The sequence below is a fragment of the Dendrobates tinctorius genome, unplaced genomic scaffold (genome assembly GCF_039654945.1).
Source record: "Dendrobates tinctorius isolate UK_male_01 unplaced genomic scaffold, ASM3965494v1 ptg000250l, whole genome shotgun sequence".
Lineage (NCBI taxonomy): Eukaryota > Metazoa > Chordata > Amphibia > Anura > Dendrobatidae > Dendrobates > Dendrobates tinctorius.
Window position 1 is genome coordinate 15,747,550 of NW_027361917.1, and position 14,071 is coordinate 15,761,620.

The following is a 14,071-nucleotide window of genomic DNA, read 5'->3' on the forward strand; positions in this document are numbered from 1 at the left end:
TCAAAGATCTTTCCTGGTATAGAAGTCAGACTCACCGGCCTATAGTTGCCTGGGTCCACCTTCTTCCCCTTTTTGAAGATAGGAACAACATTTGCTCTTCTCCAGTCTTCTGGCACTTCTCCTGTTCTCCAAGAATTTTCAAAGATTATGGAGAGTGGTTCAGAAATTTCTTCTGCTATCTCCTTCAGTACTCTGGGGTGTAATTCATCTGGACCTGGAGACTTGAATTCATTTAGGTTAGCTAAGTGTTTCCTCACTATCTTTCTGTTTATAGATATCCTGGATTCTTCTATTCCCTTAATAGGACAGTGAATAACAGTTGGTGTTACATTTCCTTTCTGAGAGAAAACAGATGCAAAATAGGAATTTAAAAGTTAAGCCTTCTCAACATCCTGTCTTACCATTTCATCATTTTCATCCTGTAAAAATCCTATAGCATCTTTGACTTTTCTTTTACTTTTGACATATCCCCAAAATCCTTTATTATTGCTTTTGACATCTCTTGCAAGCCTCAATTCATTTTCAGCTTTAGCTAATCTGATTTGTGCCCTGCAGATTCTGCAGACAGCATTATATTCTTCTTTAGATATGCCTCCCTCTTTCCATTTTATAAACATTTTTTTCTTCCTTTTTAGCATGTGCTTAAGTTCTGTGTTCACCCATCCTGGTTTCCTTAAATGCTTCCTATTCTTCCCTCTTTTCGGAATTGTTAACAACTGTGCTTTGAGAATTTCATTTTTCAAGATTTCCCATCCTTCCTGGACATTTTTGTCTTTAAGGATATCCAGCCATTGGATCCCTCCAATTATCTTTCTGAATCCCTTAAAATCTGCCTTTCTGAAATCTAACCTTGACGTCTGAGTCTTCACAGGTCTTCCGCCTCTAGTTATCCAAAATTCTAAAATAGCATGGTCGCTACCTCCTAGGGTTCCAGCCACTTTTACCTCCTCAACCATTTCCTCCCTGTTTATAAGGATTAGATCCAAGGTAGCAGTTCCCCTTGTTTTCTCCCCTACCTTTTGGAAGATAAAGTTGTCAGCAAGAGAGGATAAGAATTTCCTTGACCTGTTAGTTTTGCCTGAGAGAGATTCCCAACAAATGTCTGGATAGTTGAAATCTCCCATGACAACTATGTCATATTTTTTGGAGAACTTGGCCATTTGATGCATAAAGAGTTCATCCATATCTTCAGCTTGCACAGGCGGCCTGTAGTAAATGCCTACAATGGTGTCCTTTCCATTGTTCTGTCCTTGTATTCTTACCCAAACAGTTTCCACAGAACTCCCAGTCTCTGAAGCTTCAATCTCTGTGCAGATATATGCGTTTCTAACATACAATGCAACACCCCCTCCTCGTTTATCAAGTCTGTTTCTTGCAAATAAGTTGTATCCTTCTAGTCTTGTATTCCAATCATGTGTATCGTCCCACCAAGTTTCAGTGATTCCAATGACATCATATTTCTTTTCCTGTGTTAGTAGTTCCAATTCTCCTTGTTTGTTGCCCATGCTTTGTGCATTAGTATAGAAACATTTTAGTTTGTGATTGGTTTCTCTTTCTCCAATATTGTTATTAATTAGATTCTTTCGTCTTTGTTCTTCCTTTCCACTTCTATTAGCAGAGTTCTCAATAGCATTTGTCAGGTGTATGGCTTTTTCTGGTCTTTTGCTTCCCTTCCCATGTTGTTCTAGTTTAAAGCTCTCCTTACAAGTGTAGCAAGGCGACTTCCAAATACATGCTTTCCAGTCTTCGTAAGGTGCACCCCATCTCTAGCAAGTAGTCCATCGTATAAGTAGTTCACTCCGTGATCCAGAAATCCAAATCGTTGCTGACGGCACCATCGACGTAGCCAGTTGTTCACCTGCAGAATCTTATTCCACCTCCTTGTTCCATGGCCATCCACTGGGAGGATGGAAGAGAAGACCACCTGCGCTCCCAGTTCTTTCACTTTCTTGCCTAAGTCTTCAAAGTCTCTGCAGATGGTTTCCAGGTCGTTTCTTGCGGTGTCATTTGTCCCCACATGTAGTAGCAGGAATGGGTAGTCATCTGTAGGTCTGAAGAGTCCTGATATCCTGTCAGACACATCTTTAATTTTTGCACCTGGAAGACAGCACATTTCTCTTGAAGTTATATCCGGTCTGCAGATAGCGGCCTCTGTTCCTCTCAACAGGGAATCCCCCATGACCACCACTCTCCGTTTCTTCTTCACAACATTTTTCTTTCTCCATCCAGGAGGACTCTGAAGGCGTACAAGGTTGCTGTTTGTTGGCAAAGTCTTATCCTGATGTATTTCTTCATCATTTTCCTGCGTGAGAGCCTGGTACTGGTTTCTGAGCAGTATGGGTGCTGACTGCCTCCTGATCCTCCTGCTTCTCTGGGTCACATGTCTCCATTCCTCTGTTTCTTCAGGTGCACTTCGAATTTCTTCTCTTTCTGTAACATGAAGAGATAATTCTGCTCTGTCCAAGAACTCTTCACCTTCCTTAATGATCTTCAACGTAGCCAACCTCTCTTCGAGATTTTGCAACTTTTCCTCCAACAGGGACACAAGCTTGCATTTGTGGCATGTGAAGTTTGGCTTTTCCACTGGTAAGTCTGTGAACATGTAGCAAGAAATGCAGCTCACCAAATGGCTCCTGGCCTCTTCCATCTTGAGATTTCTTAAAAACGATGAAATATGAGCCAAAATTCTCTTCCCCTGGTTTTCCGATTTCCTCTTTTCAGCTGCAACGGCCAAAACCCAGTGATCGTTGAGCTCGCGGAGACTCTTCACTTATCCCAGAAGGGACTGGGAATATGCAAATGATCTCCTCAAGACTCTTCCCCTGGTTTTCCGATTTCCTCTTTTCAGCTGCAACGGCCAAAACCCAGTGATCGTTGAGCTCGCGGAGACTCTTCACTTATCCCAGAAGGCACTGGGAATATGCAAATGATCTCCTCAAGACTCTTCCCCTGGTTTTAATCGTGCTGACAGGTGCCGGATTATCAGATATCATGAGTATTAATGGACCTGACAAATGCCGGATTATCAGATGTTATCGGTATTAATGGTGCTTACAGATGCTGGATTATCAGATGTTATCAGTATTAATGGTGTTGACAGGTGCCGGATTATCAGACTTCATCAGTATTAACCCCTTAACCCCCAAGGGTGGTTGGCACGTTAATGACCGGGCCAATTTTGACAATTCTTACCACTGTCCCTTTAAGAGGTCATAACTCTGGAACGCTTCCATGGATCCCGCCGGTGATTCGGACATTGCTTTTTTCTCACGACATAGTGTACTTCGTAGGGATATACTATTGAAGAGAAATAGCGCAATAGTGCATTATCCAGTGTAGGTATATCAATTTAAAAATAATACACTCACCAGATGGAGCTTGTAATAAGCATGGAGGATTCGCTGCTGCAGAAACCACAGATCCACGAGGGACCAACGTAGAAGATGCAGGAGAGGAGAAAAAGTGGTCAGACAATCCGCGCTGCAAATCACTTTGAACCCCCAAAGGGCTTCACAGAAGTTTATAACGTGCAGCCATCCAATTAAAGACATCATATTTTTTCCACAAAAATGATCTTTTCACCCCCAATTTTTATTTTCCCAAGAGTAACAGGACCCCAAAAGTTATTGTGCAATTCATCCTGAGTACGCTGATACCCCATACATGGGGGTAAACCACTATTTGGGCACATGGCAGAGCTCGGAAGGGAAGCAGCGCCATTTAACTTTTTTGGCTGGAATTGAGAGCGGACGCCATGTCGCGTTTGGAAAGCCCCTGAAGTGCCAAAACAGTGGAAACCCCCCAATTCTAACTCCCACCCTAACCCTAGCCCTGACCCTAGCTCTGACCCTAGCCCTAATGGGAAAATGGAAATAAATACATTTTTTTTTTATTTTATTATTTTTGCCTAACTAAGGGGGTGATAAAGGGGGGGTTTGATTTACTATTTATGGCGGGTTTTAATTTTTGGCAGCTGTCATACGCTAAAAGACGCTTTTTATTGTAAAAATAGTTTATGCATCACCACATTTTGAGAGCTATAATTTTTCCTTATTTTGACCCACCGAGTCATGTGAGGTCATATTTTTTGCGGGACGAGTTGACGTTTTTATTGGTACCATTTTCGGGCACGTGACATTTTTTGGTCGCTTTTTACTCCGATTTTTGGGACGCAGTATGAACAAAAACCAGCTTTTCAGGAATTTCTTTTGGGGGGGAGGGGTGCGTTTACACCGTTCCGCGTGCGGTAAAATTGATAAGGCGCTTTTATTCTTCGGGTCAGTATGATTACAGCGATACCTCTTTTATGTCTTTTTTTATGTTTTGGCGGTTTTATGCTATGAAAATTTTTTTTTTATAAAAAATAATTATTTTTGCATCGCTTTATTCTGCGAGCTATAACTTTTTTATTTTTTCTCTGATGATGCTGTGTGGTGGCTCGTTTGTTGCGGGACAAGATGTCGTTTTCAGCGGTACCATGGATATTTATATGCGTCTTTTTGATCGCGCGTTATTGCACTTTTTGTTCGTCGGTATGATAATAAATCATTAATTTTTGCGTCGTTTTTTATTTTTTAAGGGGAACGCTAAAGGGGTTAACTAATGGGACAGTTTTATAGGGTGGGTCATTACGGACGCGGCGATAACAAATAGGTGTACTTTTATTGTTTTTCTGTTTCTTTATTTTCAAAAAATGAATTTATTAGGGAATAATTTTTTTTCTTATTTATTTAACGATTTTATTAAAATTATTTTTACACTTTTTGTTTTTTACTTTATTATAATGTCCCATGGGGGACATCACTGTCCTGTGACAGATCGCTGATCTGTCACATCACAGATCGCTGTGACAGATCAGCGATCTGTCACAGGCACTGCTGCAGGCTTCCTCATACCTGCGCTCTGCGGGCAGTGAGGAAGCCAGCTCACTGCAGGCCCCCGAAGGTCCCCGTCGCCATATTGGATCCGGGGACCTGCAGGAAAGGCGACCCCCGCAGCGGCGCTGCACATGGCGCTGCTGTGGGGGTCGCAGGCAGCGTCGGACTGGCCCACCGGGGAACCGGAGGATTCTCCGGTGGGCCCTGGCATCTGGTGGGCCCTGGCACCTGCAGGCATACAGGGCCAGCAGTTGCCTAGGGCCCCCGCTGCTCCAGGGGCCCCCAGCCAGTGGTGTGTCGCACACCATGCAGCTGCTATGGGGGCCCCTGCCAGCGGAGCAGCAGCGGGTGTCAGGAGGCAGGAGCCCCTGTCCCCGCTGCTAAAGAGAAATGAATATTCACTGCGAAGCAGTGAATATAATTTCAGGTCTCCACCCCCAGAGGCCCCGCCCCCAGCCCACTAAGCCGCTCTGCATCTGTAAATCAGGGCCGGCGCCGCCCTCAGTCCTCTCTGCTCCTGGCTCACAGCCAGTGCGCGATGACGTCACTACATCGCGCACCCGCTGTGTGTCTGGCAGAGGGGGCAGCTCCTGACACTGAAGCCGGGATCAGCGTGGGAGCGAGGAGGAGAGGTGAGTATTGTTTTGGTTTTTTTTTTATATCTCTCGCTCTCTCTATCTGTCTCTCTCTATCTATCTCTATTTCTCAATATATCCCTCTCTCTATCTCTCTTATATCTATCTTTCTATCTCTATCTATTATCTATATCTATCTCTATCTCTATCGCTCTATCTTTATATCTATCTTTCTATCTCTACATCTATCTCTATATCTATCTATCTCTATATCTTTCTATATCTATCTATTATGTCTATCTATCTCTATATCTATCTATCTTACTCTATCTATCTCTATATCTATTATCTCTATATTTATTATCTATCTAGCTACCATCTATATCTATCTATCTTTATCTATATATATCTCTATCTAATATCTATATCTATCTATCTCTATACCTATCTATTTATCTATCTGTTATCTATCTCTATATCTTTTCTCTGTATCTATCTATCTCTATATCTATATCTCTCGCTATCTATCGCTCTATCTCTATATCTATCTTTATATCTATATCTATATATCTCTATATCTATCTCTATTTCTCTCTATATCTATCTATATATCTCTATCTCTATATCTATCTATCTCTTTCTTTATCTCTATATCTATATATCTATCTATCTTTATCTATTTATCTCTATATCTATATCTATCTATCTTTATATATATCTATTATCTCTATATCTATATCTATTTCTCTCTATAGCTCTCTCTATATCTATCTATCTATTTATCTTTATCTCTATTTCGATCTCTCTGTATATCTATCTATCTTTCTATCTCTATATCTATCTTTATCTATTTATCTCTATCTATTATCTATATCTATCTATCGCTCTATCTCTACATCTATCTCTATATCTATCTTTCTATCTATATCTATCTATATCTATCTATTATGTCTATCTAGCTATCTCTTTATCTATATCTACCTATCTCTATATCTTTCTATCTTACTCTATCTTTATATCTATCTGTTATCTCTATATTTATTATCTATCTTTATCTATCTATCTCTATCTATATCTATCTCTATCTAGATACAGGAAAGATGTATATCTTTGTACCGTGTTAGCCAGTAAATAGAAAAATATTCAGGATTGAGAGTCCTCAGTAGTTGATACCTTTTATCTCTATCTATTTATCGATCTCTGTATCTATCTCTCTCTATATCTATCTCTCTCTCTATCTACCGCTCTCTCTATCTCTATCTATCTTTATATCTATATCTATCTATCTCTATATCTATTATCTCTATATCTATCTACCTATCTATCTCTATATCTATCTATCTATATATATATATATCTGTTTCTCTCTATATCTATCTCTATATCGCTCTCTCTATAGCTATCTATATATTATCTCTATATCTATCTATCTATATATTATCTCTATATCTATCTCTATATCTATCTATCTCTATATCTGTTATCTCTATATCCATATCTATCTCTAGATCTATCTATCTTTCTATCTAACACTATATCTCTATATCTATCTCTATATCTCATTATCTATCAATCTCTATCTCTCTCTCTTTATCTATCTATCCATCTATCTCTATATCTATCCATCTATCTATATCTATCCATCTATCTCTATATCTATCTATCATCTCTATTATCTATATCTATCTATCCATCTATCTAGCTATCTCTATCTATCTCTATATCTCTCTATATCTATCTTTCTAACTCTATATCTATCTATCTCTATACATATCTCTATATCTAGCTATTATCTCTATATCTATCTCTATATCTATCTTTCTATATCTATCTGTCTCTATATCTATCTATCTATCTATCTCTATATCTATTATCTCTATATCTATCTCTATATATCTCTATATCTATTTTTATTTATATCCATCTATCTATATATATTTATCTCTATATCTATCTATATATGTCATTATTATTATTATTATTATTATTATATCTGTATATCTCTATTATCTATCTCTATCTATTATCTTTTTCTATCTATATATATATCTATCTCTATATCTTTCTATCTATAGCTATCTATCTATCCATTATCTATTTTCTATCTATCTCTATATCTATCTACCTATCGATCTATCTATCTATATTTCTTTATATATCTATCTTTATATCTATCTCTATGAATCTTTCTATCTATATCTATCCATTATCTACTATCTATCTCTATATCTATCTATTTCTACATCTATCTTTCTATCTATTTCTATCTAACTCTATATCTATATATCTATATAGCATTATACCCTATGAGGGGGTGCATTATTCCCTATGAGGGGGCAGCATTATACCCTATGAGGAGGCAGCATTATACCCTATGAGGAGGCAGCATTATACCCTATGAGGAGGGCAGCATTATTCCCTATGAGGGGACGCATTATTCCCTATGAGGGGGGCAGTATTATACCCTATGAGGGGGGGCAGTATTATACCCTATGAGGGGGGCAGCATTATACCCTATGAGGGGCAGCATTATTCCCTATGAGGGGATGCATTATTCCCTATGAGGGGGGCAGCATTATACCCTATGAGGAGGCAGCATTATACCCTATGAGGGGGGCAGTATTATACCTTATGAGGGGGGCAGTATTATACCTTATGAGGGGGGCAGTATTATACCCTATGAGGGGGGCAGTATTATACCCTATGAGGGGGTGCATTATACCCTATGAGGGGATGCATTATTCCCTATGAGGGGGGCAGTATTATACCCTATGAGGAGGCAGTATTATACCCTATGAGGGGGGCAGCATTATTCCCTATGAGGGGGGCAGTATTATACCCTATGAGGGGGCAGCATTATACCCTATGAGGGGGCAGCGTTATACCCTATGAGGGGGGCAGCATTATACCCTATGAGGAGGCAGCATTATACCCTATGAGGGGGTGCATTATTCCCTATGAGGGGGACAGTATTATACCCTATGAGGGGGCAGCATTATACCCTATGAGGAGGCAGCATTATACCCTATGAGGAGGGCAGCATTATTCCCTATGAGGGGGTGCATTATACCCTATGAGGGGGCAGTATTATACCCTATGAGGGGGCAGCATTATTCCCTATGAGGGGATGCATTATTCCCTATGAGGGGGGCAGTATTATACCCTATGAGGAGGCAGCATTATACCCTATGAGGGGGTGCATTATTCCCTATGAGGGGGGCAGTATTATACCCTATGAGGGGGGCAGTATTATACCCTATGAGGGGGCAGCATTATTCCCTATGAGGGGGTGCATTATACCCTATGAGGGGGTGCATTATACCCTATGAGGGGGTGCATTATTCCCTATGAGGGGGGCAGTATTATACCCTATGAGGGGGGCAGTATTATATTCTATGAGATGGCTGCATTATATTCTATGAGATGGCTGCATTATACTATGTGAGGGGGCTGCTTTATATTCTATGAGGGGGCTACCCCAACTCCTGCTACATAATTAAGACATGTACAACCTTATATTATACCCGGATATTAGCGTGTTTTACCGCATAATTGGTGGTCTGGTATTTAACTCTATGCAGCTACATAGTGGGCCCCAAGAATGATTTTCTCTGGTGGGCCCAAGGTGTTCCAGTCCGACGCTGGTCGCAGGGAAGCACGGAGGGAGCCCCCTCCCTGCCGATGCTTCCTTTAACCCCCGGTACACCGCGATCATGTTTGATCGCGGTGTCCCAGGGGTTAACGTGTCGAGGGCGGTCACACATTGTGCCGGGTGTCAGCTGTGATAATCAGCTGACACCCGGCCGCGATCAGCTGCGCTCCCCCCGTGAGCGCAGCTGATCGCATTAGACGTACTATTCCGTCCTTGGGACTTAGGTCCCAGGTCACATGGACGGAATAGTACGTCTAATGTAGGAAAGGGGTTGATGGACCTGACAGATATCCCGGATTATCAGATATTATCAGTATTAACATTAGTTTTTTTCATGTTTCACATAGAAGCTTATAGGGAAAAAAACACCAAAATTCGCACAGTTCAGCAGCGTCTTCAGCCTCCCAGCGATCGCAGATCGCATGAAATCACATCCACTTTTCTTGCACATATAGGCCGTAGCGTAAATGCTGTGTCTTCCGCTGATTTTTTTTGGGGGGGCAGAAATTCTGCTACGTTTAACTGTGTGAATAAATGCTGGGCAGGGTGCAATAGTTGACTGCTTTGTCTCCCATCCTTATAGGACCCCTAGCATGGTCCGCTGAGCTTTGAATGATCTTTTAATAGGCTTGGATTCTGATAAATAGTTGTTGCAATAATCGCTGGAACCAAGTCCTAGTGGCAGGGCTACAACCCACCTCCCCATAAAATATAATGTACCCCCCATAAGAATATAATACAACCCACCTCCCCATAGAATATAATGTACCCCCCATAGAATATAGTACAGCCCACCTCCCCATAGAATATAATGTACCCCCCCATAGAATATAATACAACCCACCTCCCCATAGAATATAATGTACCCCCCATAGAATATAGTACAGCCCACCTCCCCATAGAATATAATGTACCCCCCCATAGAATATAATACAACCCACCTCCCCATAGAATATAATGTACCCCCCATAGAATATAATACAACCCACCTCCCCATAGAATATAATGTACCCCCCATAGAATATAGTACAGCCCACCTCCCCATAGAATATAATGTACCCCCCATAGAATATAGTACAGCCCACCTCCCCATAGAATATAATGTAGCACCCCATAGAAAATAATGTACCCCCCATAGAATATAGTACAGCCCACCTCCCCATAGAATATAATGTACCCCCCCATAGAATATAATACAACCCACCTCCCCATAGAATATAATGTACCCCCCATAGAATATAATACAACCCACCTCCCCATAGAATATAATGTAGCACCCCATAGAATATAGTACAGCCCACCTCCCCATAGAATATAATGTAGCACCCCATAGAATATATTACAGCCCACCTCCCCATAGAATATAATGTACCCCCCATAGAATATAGTACAGCCCACCTCCCCATAGAATATAATGTAGCACCCCACAGAATATAATGTATCTTCCCCCCGGTGTGTATATGTACACGCCGGTCTCATCACCACCGGTGAAGCCGCTGCTGGCACAGAGCTGACATCGTGCAGATGGCCCCGATCACATCAGACAGCGCCGCCCTTTGCTCTCCAATAGAATAGCGTCGTAGTGCGGTATGCGCGCATGCTACGACTCCGGCGACACGGTCCGCAGGAGGATTCTGACAGAAGGACACATGTCCGGTCATATTATAGATATATAGTCACGAGCGAACGGGTTGACACCCTTTAAACTGTTCCAGAAAATGAGTGCAATTTACACTTTTTTTGATAAGTAACAGGTATAGAACAAAACGTGTGTGCAGTGCGGTGGCTGGGCGCAGGCAGGCGCACATGGAGGGAGGGACCGCCGGAATAGGCAGCTGCTGGATCAGACTATATTGCAACATGGGCAGCTGCTGTCACCGTCGCGATCCCACCAGCCTCCGAAGCCCACTGGTCTGCATCCAGACACCACCGCACACATCTCTATAAGCAGACCTCAGCGCTATTTATGTCCCAGTAATGGCCAACCACTATAAATTATGGAGATTTTTTAAAATGCCACCAGAGTGATCTTCTGACAAACTGAACATCCCTGTTGTCAAAATGTCCCGCCCCTGCTGTGTATTCTGGAGAAACTAGGTGACACGTTTGTGTTTCCTGCAGCTCATTTGCATATATGGATGAGCAAGCGCTGTGATTGGCTGCTGTAGAATCCTAGTATGTTTCAGTTGGAAGAGAGGTCAAAGGCCATCGTGTCTGTCCGCCTGCTGCTCAATGCAGCAATGGCAGGATTCACTAAACCCTCTCAGACAGATGTCTGTCCAGCCTCTGGGTGAACAGTCCCACCGAAGGAGAACTCGTCACCTCCTCTGGTGGCCGCCTGTTCCACTCATTGCTCACCCTCACTGTCAAAAAGTTTTTTTCTAATGTGTATCTTTTCCCTTTCATCCCATTGCTTCTCGTGCTTCCATGTGCAAATGAGAATAAGGATGATCCCTCTACATTGGGGCAACCCTTCAGATATTGGTGTCCTCCATCTTATAGAAGGGAACGCCTTTCCGACAGAACAGGCTGACTGAACGTGACGGCCGTCGCCATGATCCCTATGGCCGGCGCATACACACTGCTATGTTGCTGATGTTGTAGCACATTACTTCAATGAAATATTAATGGTGCTGACACGTGCCGGATTATCAGACGTTGTCAGTATTAATCGTGGTGACAGGTGCCGGATTATCAGATGTTGTAAGTATTAATCGTGCTGACACGTGCCGGATTATCAGATGTTGTCAGTATTAATCGTGCTGACACGTGCCGGATTATCAGATATCATGAGTATTAATGGACCTGAAACGTGCCAGATTATCAGATGTTATCGGTATTAATGGTGCTTACAGATGCTGGATTATCAGATGTTATCAGTATTAATGGTGTTGACAGGTGCCGGATTATCAGACTTCATCAGTATTAATGGTGCTGACACGTGCCGGATTATCAGATGTTGTCAGTATTAATCGTGCTGACAGGTGCCGGATTATCAGATGTTGTCAGTATTAATCGTGCCGGATTATCAGATGTTGTCAGTATTAATCGTGCTGACACGTGCCGGATTATCAGATGTTGTCAGTATTAATCGTGCTGACAGGTGCCGGATTATCAGATATCATGAGTATTAATGGACCTGACAAATGCCGGATTATCAGATGTTGTCAGTATTAATCGTGGTGACAGGTGCCGGATTATCAGATGTTGTCAGTATTAATCGTGCTGACACGTGCCGGAATAACAGATATCATGAGTATTAATGAGCCTGACAAATGCCAGATTATCAGATGTTATCGGTATTAATGGTGCTTACAGATGCTGGATTATCAGATGTTATCAGTATTAATGGTGTTGACAGGTGCCGGATTATCAGACTTCATCAGTATTAATGGTGCTGACACGTGCCGGATTATCAGATGTTGTCAGTATTAATCGTGCTGACATGTGCCGGATTATCAGATGTTGTCAGTATTAATCGTGCTGACAGGTGCCGGATTATCAGATATCATGAGTATTAATGGACCTGACAAATGCCGGATTATCAGATGTTATCGGTATTAATGGTGCTTACAGATGCTGGATTATCAGATGTTATCAGTATTAATGGTGTTGACAGGTGCCGGATTATCAGACTTCATCAGTATTAACCCCTTAACCCCCAAGGGTGGTTGGCACGTTAATGACCGGGCCAATTTTGACAATTCTTACCCCTGTCCCTTTAAGAGGTCATAACTCTGGAACGCTTCCATGGATCCCGCCGGTGATTCTGACATTGCTTTTTTCTCACGACATAGTGTACTTCGTAGGGATATACTATTGAAGAGAAATAGCGCAATAGTGCATTATCCAGTGTAGGTATATCAATTTAAAAATAATACACTCACCAGATGGAGCTTGTAATAAGCATGGAGGATTCGCTGCTGCAGAAACCACAGATCCACGAGGGACCAACGTAGAAGATGCAGGATAGGAGAAAAAGTGGTCAGACAATCCGCGCTGCAAATCACTTTGAACCCCCAAAGGGCTTCACAGAAGTTTATAACGTGCAGCCATCCAATTAAAGACATCATATTTTTTCCACAAAAATGATCTTTTCACCCCCAATTTTTATTTTCCCAAGAGTAACAGGACCCCAAAAGTTATTGTGCAATTCATCCTGAGTACGCTGATACCCCATATATGGGGGTAAACCACTATTTGGGCACATGGCAGAGCTCGGAAGGGAAGCAGCGCCATTTAACTTTTTTGGCTGGAATTGAGAGCGGACGTCATGTCGCGTTTGGAAAGCCCCTGAAGTGCCAAAACAGTGGAAACCCCCCAATTCTAACTCCCACCCTAACCCTAGCCCTGACCCTAGCTCTGACCCTAGCCCTAATGGGAAAATGGAAATAAATACATTTTTTTTTTATTTTATTATTTTTGCCTAACTAAGGGGGTGATAAAGGGGGGGTTTGATTTACTATTTATGGCGGGTTTTAATTTTTGGCAGCTGTCATACGCTAAAAGACGTTTTTTATTGTAAAAATAGTTTATGCATCACCACATTTTGAGAGCTATAATTTTTCCTTATTTTGACCCACCGAGTCATGTGGGGTCATATTTTTTGCGGGACGAGTTGACGTTTTTATTGGTACCATTTTCGGGCACGTGACATTTTTTGGTCGCTTTTTACTCCGATTTTTGGGACGCAGTATGAACAAAAACCAGCTTTTCAGGAATTTCTTTTGGGGGGGGGGGTGCGCTTACACCGTTCCGCATGCGGTAAAATTGATAAGGCGCTTTTATTCTTCGGGTCAGTATGATTACAGCGATACCTCTTTTATGTCTTTTTTTTATGTTTTGGCGGTTTTATGCTATGAAAATTTTTTTTTATAAAAAATAATTATTTTTGCATCGCTTTATTCTGCGAGCTATAACTTTTTTATTTTTTCTCTGATGATGCTGTGTGGTGGCTCGTTTGGTGC